This window comes from Leucopleurus acutus, assembly GCF_964270905.1.
Source record: "Leucopleurus acutus genome assembly, chromosome: 10".
Lineage (NCBI taxonomy): Eukaryota > Metazoa > Chordata > Mammalia > Artiodactyla > Delphinidae > Leucopleurus > Leucopleurus acutus.
In genome coordinates, this window is record NC_139153.1 from 59,552,986 (window position 1) to 59,566,546 (window position 13,561).

Consider the following 13,561-nt stretch of genomic DNA (forward strand, 5'->3'; position numbering starts at 1 on the left):
CACTAACACATGTGATAGAAATGTTAAAAGTTCATGAAATAAGCTGTGAGAACCATGACTCATTGATAATTTTGTTTTTTGACTGTAGGGAAAAAATCACATTTTTTCAGGAATTGTTTTTTAAATCAAGAGCTTTCCTATATAAAATATATAACACTTTAAAATGATCTGTGTTCCCTACAGTGTTGTTACCTTAGGCCTATAAGAGTATCTTGTGATAAGGGGGTGGCCAAAATGTGTGAACGTTGTCAAAAGGTACAAGCTTCCAGTTATAAAATACGTAAGTCCTGGGGATGTCATATATAGCATGATGACTATAGTTAATATTACCATACTGCATAGTTAAAAGTTGATAAGAGAGGAGATCTTAAGTTCTCATCACACGAAAAAAATTTAGCATTAAACTAGTTAATGCTAAAGTGAGATTAAAATTCAAGTCTTTTAGATACCATTTACACTGCTTTAACCTACATTTTTGTACATTAAATATTTAATTTATTTATGCATGTATGCATTCAATAATGTTTATTGAATATTAAAAAGAGCCTAGGGAGAAATTGGAGAAAAATTGGTGGATGAGCTACAAGCATTCATGCTCTGTCATCATAGAGATGATTTTCAAATGGGGAAAGACAAAACCAAATACACAAGAGAACAGGTAATTGCTGGCTGCAATAAAGGCCAAGAGGGAACCAAGCAAGGAGTTAAGGAAGAGAATAAGGGAAGGCCTCATTTTTTTGCCAGGATAGACATGCAGTCTTGCTCAGGAGTTGACATTTAAAGCAAAATCTAGTGGAAAGGAAGGAGCTATCTGTGTGAAATGAACAGAGAAAGGCATTCCAGGCAGCTGGGTTTGCCCATGTGAAAGCCATGTGATCTGAAAGAGCTTGGCTTACTCCTGGAACTGACTAGCCTACCAAGCCTTTTCATCTAAAGCATATGGTGCTGACGGGGGACGTGCACAAATCCAGTTTTATGAATCAAAAAATGCAGTAACTCTTGTTCTGTCCAGCAACAGCATTTACATTATCCATTCACAGTCCTGTTTCCCACAGTCCTGTTTTCCAGTGATTAAAGGTGCACTAAGGAGATACCATGGAGAGCTGTCCAAGGGGTGACTTTATCATACAGTGTCTCTGGATATCCAAGTCATTAATAAATATGGTAAGCTAGCTAACTTTTACTTTTCTTACTTATTATCAGGAAATATTTATAATTTTATTTTCTCAGGTAAACACTCAGCAAAGCCTAAAATGCATTCTAACAGAAAAAAAAAGTGCATTTATGTATCTTTAAAAAATTAAAAGAAAATGAATGTTAACCTAATATTTAGAATAGTTCGTATATTTAACACATAATGGGCATTATAGAATAAAAATATAGAAGCTACATTGGTCCTTAATAATCAATATGCTTCAGAACTTACTCACAAATATTGCTTATTTCCAAACAGGATATGGCTGAATAAAGGCAGATTCTCCAAGTGCCCTACACATACACTTATCCAGCATCAAATTCATGTGTTTTCAGTAGATGACTCTATGTCACTGTGTGTTCTCCATTTACTTCACATATAAATATTTAATAGGTGCCACAACTGTTTAGTGGATTTTCTCAGGGCAACCTTAATAATGCAAAAATTTAATAAACATAAATGTAAATAAATTGAGAGCCGTCTATAGATCATTGTTGAATTGAGAGTATTATGTGCCTATACATGAATAAATTATAATTACTGGTAAAACTACCACCTCTTCTAATGGTGTAAATAACTTAACCAAACTCACCACTGAATTGATTCATATATCTTAAAGATTTATCTTATTTTAAACATGAGTTCTGGTCCTGAAAGACTTTTTTTCAACGGCATTCCATTTACTGCACTATAATTTCAACAACGGGATATTATGGAAAATTTTGCACCAACCAAAGTTGGTTTTGAAGGATGAATAAGGCATGCACTGAAGAATATGTCCTGTAGTTAATTCAATACTTTCACAAACCCTTATAGGTAAGGCCATGTTGCAGGGCATTTAATCAGGCTTATCTTTGCACACTAATAAAAAAATACCCAAACTGTATTATCAAGTACAACATGCAGTTTCTATTTCAGAGTTCTCATCAACTTTAGGGATACCACACTAACCTACTTACTCCAAGGATTAGTAGAACTCACAATGAGAACTATGGGTTAATAAAATTGTAGCAGCCCAATCATTTATGTAATGACTCTAGGGCACAGTATAATGAAGGACCAAAATACTGACTCATTTTCACCTACTGAAGAGCTTGACAGAGCCCATTACACAGAAGTTGCTGCTTTAATATTTCTATTAATTTCAGTCATAACTTCCATGATATGTTTTAGGGTTGCAAGAAGGGAAGGGAATGGAGAGTTGGTTCTGTTGACAACCAAGCAGTAGTGCATGTGCAGTAAAAAATCTATCATATATAGTGTGTTCAGAGCCAAAACTGATGCTATAAGCTAATATGCCACAACACAAAATGAATATTCTCCAGTCAAAGCTGGCCTATATATCTGTGTGTGTGTGTGTGTATGTGTGTGTGTGTGTGTGTGTGTGTGTATGAAATAAGTGTTTTCTGATTGCAAAGCTTTAAAATTAGCATATTGTATGGGATTTAAGCTGATACAACTGTATAATTAAAGGGCAGAAGAAGAGAGACAAAGGAACTGATATTTGTTGAAAGCTTACTATTGTGTTTGGAATACTGCTATTCTGAATCCTCACAAATGTAAGCTCTTCTTAATTCTAAAGTGGCCTAACAATTCAAACCATTTCTGATGTTGAAATTATCTCTATTTGGAAAACTGACCAGTTCATCTTGTTGTATCTCTGTGGACAGTCACTGCACTGACACACTTGTGCTGGCCTTGACAGCACCCGAAGAGCAGTCACTGTGTTTTGGGGAAGGGAAAGGAAGCTTTTGTTCCAAGGTGAAAGTTATCGACAGTCTTGTTAAAGTTAAATCCTTGAATTGTTGAATTGTAGCTCATATATTGATTAGTTCTGGAGATCAATATATTAAGGTAAAAAAATCACAGTAAAATATTTTTCATACACAGCAAATAAAGATTTGATGTCTGTTGTATTTAGTATAAAATAAATAGATGAAACAGTCTTCAAGTACACTAAAACTTCTGCCACAGACATAAAACTATAGCAATTGTATATCATGATTAAAACAAGGGAAAAAAGAGTGGATTCAATTTCAGTTGGAGGGATTTAAAAAAAAAAACACTCATGGAAAGGATTAGTTAATATTGAAATAGTACTTTAAGAGAATATCATTCCATTCAAGTTTTTAAAATACTGCAGATGCTTGTTTGGTGTAATTTTTTTAATCATCCTGTTCTCTCATATTAAATGATATTACCATATAGGAAACATTCATTATGAAATCCTACTGTATAAAATAGTTCTTATAAAGCAGGCGTGAGCCATTTGAAAAGAATGATAATGAAATTAGAAAACACAGTTCCAGAGCCGAGATTTCATCGGCCCAACACAGGAGAGACAACAAATAAAAAAATCAAAGACACAGACATTGTGTAAGATGTTGGGTGATACCATAACCATCCAACCAGCAAGGAGCTAATAAGTATTGTGAAAAGTATCTCGATACATGGCAACTAAACACAAAGTGTAATTCTAGATTGGATCCTGGACAAGATTTTGGTTTTATTTTATATTTATTTTTTACCATAAAGGACAGTGATGGGATAATTGGCAAAATGTGAATAAGGTCTATTCTTTTAGTTTACAGATTTTGCTAATGGTATTGTGATTTTACAAGTGAACGTCTGTGTTTGAACATAAAGTATTTAAGGGATAAAAGGGCATTGTGTATGTAACTTTCAAATAATTAAGGGAAAATGTATGTACATACATGTATATACAGAAAAAGGGAAAAGGAGAGACAAAGATACAGAGAGAGAGAAAAAATTATAAAGTGATAGAGCAAATGAGGCAAAATATTAACATTTGAAGAAATTGGATGAAGGATATGTTGGAATTTTCTCTATTATTTTAGCACTTTTCTGAAAATCTGAAATTACTTCAAAAAAAAAAAACCCCCAAAATCTAGATATGGGACTTCCCTAATGGGGCAGTGATTAAGAATCCACCTGCCAATGCAGGAGACATGGGTTTGAGCCCTGGTTCGGGAAGATCTCACATGCTGTGGAGCAACTAAGCCCATGCTCCACAACTACTAAGCCTGCGCTCTAGAGCCCGCAAGCCACAACTACTGAAGCCCATGTACCTAGATCCCGTGCTCTGCAATGAAGTGTAGCCCCCACTCGCGGCAACTAGAGAAAGCCCATGCACAGCAACAAAGACCCAACACAGCCAAAAATAAATAAATTTAAAAAAAGAGTTTATTAAAAAATATCATTAAATTACCCCTAAATAGTGGGAATTAAAAAAAAAATCTAGATATGACCAAAAATAACTTCAAAGTATCTTATCCAAACCCCAGTTTACTAGCTAGCCATGGACAGCCATACTTACATCATGTAGTCTTTGTCATAGCATGCATTGAATTAATTAATTTGGCCACAAATTACCAAACATTTTAAACAACTTTACAAATCTCACTAAAAGTACAAAACACTTATGTGTGAATTACCAGCTTATTTCTTTCCAAAGAAAAGTAATACAATAATTATGTTGGCTCAATTATTCCTTTTAAAATAACAGTTGCAGATAGTTACTACACAATTAGCCATTTTTAAAGAATTAGTCAATGAAGAACTGTCTTCTTTTTAGGTGAAAATAATTTTTATGTATGATATGACCATTACATCAAAAAAGTATTCATTTCCTGGGGGCAGGGTAATGGCCTTCAAAGGCTTTTTCCTTTCTTAAAATTCTCTGATAAGTCCTCCATAAAAAGAAAAATTATTTCTACAAAACAGCCAAATGGAAATGTGACTGAACTCAAAATATATTCTCACATGAATACTAATAATCTTTCATTAAAAATAAAATATAGCTCAGCTAAAAGGACTGGCAGTGCACTGTTCTACCAATGTCCATAAAGTGCTCTTTGGCATAGGTTAAAAAAAAAAGGGACTGAAGTCTCAAAGACAGCTTGTAGAAGGTAAAATGAGGATAAATTTAAATTTCCTGCAAGGCAAACCAAAAGAACACATGAAACCAGATTGATAAATGCAACAAAAAAAAAAACTGAGAAAAATCCAAATGGTAGACCAACATCATATGACAAAAAAATCTTTAAATAAAATTAAAGACGGGGATAGCTAAGAGCACTAAGAACAATCTAATGTTATTCAGGATGAATATTGGCTTCAATTAGTTTTTTATATTCATTACTGAAGATAAAAGTGTCATTTGGTGAAAGGCAAAACATGACTATTGACAATGGAACACAAAGCAAGTTTAAGAGAGATGTTTAGTATTGACAAACTTTCATAAGGTATACAGGTATTCATCCAATTGGATTGATTTCTAGGAAAAATAGGTGATTTTATATTCAACAGAATACTTTCATGTTCATTACTGTACAGGCAAAAGGCCTTTTAATGTATTTTACTTCCTTACAAACAATTATAGTAGCAGACAGGGCACTTTATAAGACATTCATGAATTTAATCCCTATATTTCTGTTCCTGGACTTGCAGAGAAGTCTGTTAGTCTTGACCCATAAACATGATTACAAAAGTTATGCAGAGTATTTTCTTGGGAGGCAGTATCTAAACATGATTTATAAAATTTCAATTTACCTGTTTCATTTTCACTTGGAGAGTTGAATCCAGTGGATATGGATTTCAAAACAATATTTTAAGATCAATTCTGATTGTTTTCACATGTAAGAGCAAATTATTCACTCAGTGAATATTGAACTGAATGTACTTTTTTCTGGACTGTAACTGTGAGACCAAAAAATGGAAAAATGACTAAGAGGAAGATAAAAGGCAAACCAGCAAGCATTCCATAAAGGTTAGCATCCCTGGGTTTTCGAAAGAATTTATACTTTCTATCTTCTTTCCTTAATCCCTTCCTTTTTTCCTTTTCATTTTTTCTTGCTAATACTTATTGGGCATCTACTGTGTACCAGGCATGTACACTGAGAAAAAAGAAACATAGTCCCCACCCGTATAGATCTTTTAGACCAGGGGTCCCCAACCCTGGGGACGCAAACCAGTACTGGGTCTGTGGCCTGTTAGGAACCGGGACACACGGCAGGAGGTGAGTGACGGGAGAGCGAAGGAAGATCCATCTGCCACTCACCTCACCACCACTCCCCATCGCTCACGGTACCACCTGAACCATACCTCCCTTCCCTCCCCCTACCCCGCCCCCTCCCATCCATGGAAAAATTGTCTTCCACGAAACTGGTCCTTGGTGACAAAAAGCTTGGGCACCACTGTCTTAGACTAGTGGATAAGGTAGAGAGAAATCAAGAAAAATAACAGATACATAAATGTCATTGGTAATTAGTGTCATCAAGGAAAAACTGGGTTCTCTGAGAGAGAGGAATAAGGGGGTGATGGAAGGAGACAACTTTAATTGGATTTTCAGAGAAAAGCTATCCAGAGAAGTGATACTAGAGTAAAACCTGAAAGATAAGGCGTTATCAGGGGAGGAATGGAGTTAGAAGCCTCTGAGCAGAGAACACAATGTGTGCTAAGGCAGCAGTCCTCAACCTTTTGGGCACCAGGAACCGGTTTAGTGGAAGACAATTTTTCCACGGACGTTGTTGTGGGGGACGGTTCAGGCAGTAATGCGAGCAATGGAGAGCGGCAGATGCTTTGCTGGCTTGCCCGCCGTTCACCTCCTGCTGTGCAGCACAGTTCCTAACAGGCTGCAGACCAATACCCGACCGAGGCCCGGGGTTGGGGACCCCTGTCCTAAGGCACACTGTGTAGGAGGTACTTTAGTACATACCTAGATACCTGGGGGCATAGTTGGAGTATCCTACAGCCTTATGTTGGGGGGAGACAAGAACCAGATAGAAGCAACCACAGCTATTAGCTGATCACATTGACTTCAAGACATTTTCCAGTCCCCCTTGGAACTAGTGACCTGTGGGATTAATTTCTGGCCAATGTAGCCACAAATCGAAGTGTCATGTGTACTTTTAGGTAGTCCGTAAAGAAAAGAAGGGTGTCCTTCTGCCCTCTGTCCTCACACTGCTGCTAGCCTGGCTGGAGCTCTGGCCTTCCTCATGGACCAGGAGCTGGAGGATTGCACCTACATGGTACACAGGAAGCAACTGGGCTCTGTGGCAGCTTCGTAGAACTAGTGGCAGCTCTGGGCTACTTAACTCTGTTTCTTTTATCTTAGGGGGGAAACAACTGACTTTTTTTTTTTTAACATCTTTATTGGAGTATAATTGCTTTACAATGGTGTGTTAGTTTCTGCTTTATAACAAAGTGAATCAGTTATACATATACATATGTTACCATGTCTCTTTCCTCTTGCGTCTCCCTCCCTCCCACCCTCCCTATTCCACCCCTCTAGGTGGTCACAAAGCACCGAGCTGATCTCCCTGTGCCATGCGGCTGCTTCCCACTAGCTATCTATTTTACATTTAGTAGTGTATATATGTCCATGCCACTCTCTCACTTTGTCACAGCTTACCCTTCCCCCTCCCTATATCCTCAAGTCCATTCTCTAGGAATATTACTCAGCCATAAAAAAGAAACAAAATTGAGTTATTTGTAGTGAGGTGGTTGGACCTAGAGTCTGTCACACAGAGTGAAGTAAGTCAGAAAGAGAAAAACAAATACGGTATGCTAACACATATATATGGAATCTAAGGGAAAAAAAAAAAAGTCATGAAGAACCTAGGGGTAAGACGGGAATAAAGACACAGACCTACTAGAGAACAACTCACTTTTTAAAAGCATTAGTTACTTTGGGTGTTTCTGTTATTGCAGCCAATACCTCATTCAGGAGATTGATGTAACAGTTCAAATGGGAGATGACAATTGCTTGTTCTATAATGGCAGTGGATGCAGAGAGAAAAGGAAATATTCAAGGTATATTCTGGAGGCAGAGAACAAAATGGCTTAGCAGTAGACTGGATATGGCAAGGTAAGGGGACTAGAAATGTCACCACTAATCCAGACAAGTGCATGAGAAACCACTTGGTAGATGGTGTCACCGTCCCTGAGTGGGGATGAAGCAAGGGGGGCAAATAAAGACTTCATTTTGTATACATTTCAGAAGTAGTAAGTTCTTCCTTCATGTTTATTTTAAATCTGTGCTAAATTCATCAAGCAATATATATATATAATACACACACACATACATATACCTTCAGAAATGAACATATTTGTTAAATGCATTATAAAATTCATAATTATTTATAATTTTACCAGTAGATCTATAGCCAGTTTAGTAATTCTCACTGAACCTAGGTTTTTTTTTTCTCTTTATGTTACTCATAAGTAGATTAAGTTGCTGTGCAAACATGTCATTTTCTTTTGGTTGTTATATATTCTAGAGAGGGAAAAAAAAAGACAAGAGGACCTATATTTAGACCAGTAATTTCTCTCATTTTTCTCTAAGAGGAATACTAATGTTTTTGAAGGCTAGTGATTTACAATGTTATATAACTCAGACCTTAGTCACAGAGCTTGTCATCATCATTTTCCAGATGGGTAACTCAGAGAAGTTAAGTAATGTCACCAACGTTACATAGCCAGAAAAAAAGCAGAACAAGAATTCGAAGCCAGATCTGCCAAATCCCAAGGCCTGAGTCCTTACTACTAAAAAGTGCTTCCTTTTTGTATGTGAATCCTATAAATAAAGCCAAACAAATTCCAAGATTCTATCAATGCTAATTAGCTATAATGATGAAAATTACTTTTGCAAGTTTATTTACATATTTATTCACACATATTCATGTATATATACTCTGCAAAGTTTCCGATAAAGAACAATATATAAAGAGTTCAACTAGAGTAGAACTTTTCATGAGAAGCCCTATATCTCTGGTAGCCTCTGGCATTGATTAAATTGAAGTTTAAAAAAATCATAATTTTATTCCATCTTTAGACAGGCCATTATCGAAGCATAATGCCTTTCAAATGAGTTGAAAAAAGCCCATAGGCAGTACAAAGTAGTAAAATCAGGAGTGACAGTCTAGTGCATGATATCTAAATGAGAAGTAAGAGGAGTAAATAAAAGGGCGCTGCCAATTCCAGCCAAGGGAGATGACAGTGCAGCTCCCGGGGAGAGGCTGTAATACATTTTTATAGAAAAAATAATAATTTAGTGATATAGAGAGTTCTTTCCCCTAGATTCCTTCTTTTTAAAGTGTCCTGCTTTTCTTTAGCATGTCAATTGCTCAGTGTCCTGGAGTTCAGGTATTGTGAGATATGTATATATATAGTGTAAACCATCATGAAAACTGTCCTAAGCATTAGATTGCTCGTCCTAAGTATTAGATGCAAATGTAAAGAGGTTATATCAAAACACAAACTATATCACTCTTACAGTCGTTGGAACCTCATTATATGAAAGGATTTGCACTAAGTGATGAGTGGATACAAAAGAGAACTTAATTGTTTGTTACTTTAAAGAGTTCATATCCCAGTGAAAGTAGTAAACATACACACACAAACTGTATTCAAGTGAAGGCTGTCAGTATGTGTATACTGTATCTCTAAGTTGACAAAAACAAGCTTCACTGTTCATGAACTTACTTGGTATATAGTTCACTGCTAATGGTTGTGTGAGAATAATACACAAAAATTTAATATCAAATAAATTATGTATCTTTATATTTGGTCTTAACATTTCACTCAGTTGGCATATTTGTACATTGTATATTGAAAACCCAATCATTTTAACTCTAAATGAGGATTTTTTGAGACAGGCTGGAACCTGAGACCTGAGACCCTTTGCTGCAGTGTTTGCACCTGGACAAAAGTGTCCTCAAGCAACAAAATACAAAGAAACTATAAGGGACTAAAAATGACTGCATGCATGCTCAGTTGGGGCAAATTATGGACAACAAAATACAAAAAGACCAAAAAACAAACCCAAACCCAACTACCAATTCTGAAGAGCCGGGAGCAAAAGCAGGGTGTCGGGAGCAACAGCAGGGTACTGCACATGCCCCCTGCACTCAACACCATCAAAGAGGTGGGCAAACCACCTAAGTCACCCCTCTGGCCCGACCCCTGGACACACCCCATGTAAGTAACCTGCTCGCTCCCCTTGGGGAGTGAGCAAGGGAACCCGAACTTGTTCTCACTTCCCCCTGTTGCAGCAGGGGCCCAAATAAAGCCTTGCCCGAATTTCTTGCCAGGCCTCTGATCAATTTCTATTGGTTAAGGAGACCAAGAACCCTGGTCCAGCTGACTCCTGAACAATTAGAGCAACACTTTACCCACCCTCCTCCCATTCTGTACTTTTCCTTCCCAATGATGTTTTCTAACTTATTTTGTGTTCCATCAGGCCATACCCCTCCTATTCTACCCTCTATTTTGAATTAGGAAACTACACACTTTCTGTGACAGGTAGCCTTTTTTCATCTGCACCTTCCTTGCTGTGTCCCTATTAATTAATTGAGAGGCAAGTTCCAGGCTTCGTTCTCGCTAGTATTGAGGGAATAAGAGAGGCCCATGACTTGATACCTGGGGATTCTGTGTTTCCCTCTTGAACAAAGGTTACTTAGCATCCTTTACCCTCTCCCAAATTTAACCCCTGATTTATCCAATCTTGACCCCAAACTTCCAGATAGACATTTTAATTTTGTATACTTGAAGTTACATTACTGTTTGGTAATAATTGTAGTCTTTTTCTTAGTACAGTTGTTTCTCCATGTTCTCATTTTTTCTATTAATTTATCTTATTAATACTTTTTTAAAAAAAACAGCAAACATTTATTTCCCACAGTTCTGGAGGCTGGAATTCTAAGATCAAGGTGCCAGCAGAGCTTGTGTCTGGTGAGGTGCTTTTTCTGAAAATAAGTACATCTTATAGGAACTTACTATTTTGATCAAAACAGAACTTACAATATTTTTCAAGTAAAGAGAATTAGAGTTCACTGCTATCTTTTGGTATATTTTAATGCATTGGGAATAAAAGCAAACTTTGAGAGACACCTGTAAAAGTACAATTAATGTACATAAGCATTCCTTTTAAGTATGACAGCTATTTAAGTTTGATAGATATTTTTAAAATGTTTTTCTAATTGTCTGACATTTAGATATATTTTCTTTCTAGTTCTAAAGAAAATATTCCTAATTTGAAATACAGAAATTCATTTTAAAATCTCAATAAAAAGTAATTTTCAGTTTGAAATTAAATCCTGTATTGCATACAACATGTAGTTTACAGTTAAAATTTTAATACAGTAGACTGATAGTAATATATCCTTATGTGTTAATATAAAACATAATATCCTGGGAGGCTTAAGCATATAAAATAATTATGTTTACTCTATGAAGGTAGATAAAAGCTTTATTAAAGCAGAACACTGTAGTCCCACACTGGATACCCTTTCAAATAAGTTAAGGTCAATTTACAGGTGAGATAAAAAAAATTTATTTCACAGAGAAAGTTTCTAGAATATCAGCAAGCAAATTCTACTTTTTCTAGTTACAAAAATATAAGTTCAGAATAATTCTATGGGAAAATATATTTTACCAAATGTGGCACAAGGAAATTTCACAACCTGAATAAAGGATAGTCAGGTAAGAGGATGAAAATGAGTTGAAGAATTACCTCCTGAAATTTCCAGTCTGAGGGTGTTATACAGGTGAGTTCAATCCCCTTTCCTAGAGCAGCATTATTCATATTCTGTACCACATATTTCACAGTAAGAAATAGGGCACTGCCATCATTTTAAGAATATTAATGAACCAAAACTTTATTTTTAACACCCCAATTCCAGTTGTAGACAAAAATGTAAAAATCATAAGTTAAATATAAGCAAATATGCTCATCACTATATTAAAATATTTTCTATTCATCAAGTGAGATTCTCAGGCTTGCAAAGGTAGTATAATAAGAGAAAATATAAATCTGTGTTTAACAGAGGATTTGAAGACTAGCTCAGCTACTTAATGGATATTTAACTCTGTCAAGTAAATGAAACTTACCATGCCTCACTTTCCTGATCCATGACATAGGGCTAACGTTATGTATCTCAGACAAGTGTTGTGAATATTTAGGTTGGTTAATACTGTTAAACACTTAAGAGAGTGTCTGGAAAATTGTAAGAGTTCAATATTTGTTTATTATTAGTAGTAGTAGTGATTACTACAGTTATATTTTTAGGAAAAGGATTAATAGTAATTCAACACAATGTATCATTGGAAAAAATAAACAAATATAAGCTGGAAAGGCATTACATAAAATGCAATACCTATTACTGAAAACTTAAAAAACAACAGTTAATTTACTTAACTTGAGAGAGAATATAAAGTTTAATGATTTATATAATATTGTTGTTGTAATTTTATAGTCATTTATTCCAACACCCTCATTTATCCACTTCCCCTGCCCACAGGGCACTGTGTTTTAAATACCTGTATATAGATAGAGGGGTGGAGCGTTTAGGAATCCAGCACATCACTTCTGCCCACATTCCGCTGATGCACAGACTCAGTCACATGCCCCATTTAATAATAGGGAGAATAAAAACATAGTGTGACCAAGAGGAAAATGGTATTGGTGAGCACATATGAGTGTCTTAGCCACACACCTACTGATGCACATTTAGGATGTTTTCAATATCTTATTAATATAAACAGGGTATGTTAAGTCATTTTTTATGTATATGAACATATCTCTAATGTAATTTCCTATCAGCAGAAAATAGATATTTAAAATATTGAGAGATATTTCCAAATGAGCCTCCATTTCTTTTTTCTTTAATAACGATTTTTAAATTTTTTTAGAGCAGTTTTAGTTCACAGCAAAATTGAGAGGAGGGAACACAGATTTCCCGTACACCCACTGCCCCCACACATGTATAGCCTCCCGCATTATCAGCATCCCCATCACAGTGCTATCTTTGTTACAATTGATGAACCTACGCTGACACATCATAATCACCCAAATTCCATAGTTTACATTACAGTTCAGTATTGGTGTTGTACATTCTGTGGATTTGGACAAATGTATAACTATGTGAATCCATCATTATAGTATCATGGAGTGTTTTCACTGCCCTAAAAATCCTCTGTGCTCTCCCACTCAGGTCCTAGCAACCACTGACTTTTTATTGTCTCCACAGCATTGCCTTTTCCAGCATGTCATATAGTTGGAATCACATAGTATGTAGCCTTTCAGACTGGGTTCTTTCACTTAGTAACATGCATTTAAGTTTTCTCCATGTCTCTTCATAACTTGATAATTCATTCCCTGTAGTGCTCAATAACATTTCATCATCTGGTTGTGTTACAGTTTATCCATTCACCTAGTGAAGGACATCTTGGTTACTTTTATGTTTTGTCAATTATTAATAAAAACTATAAATATCTGTGTGCAGTTTTTTGTGTTGACTTAAGTTTTCAACTCCTTGGGTAAATATCAAGAAACATGATTTCTGG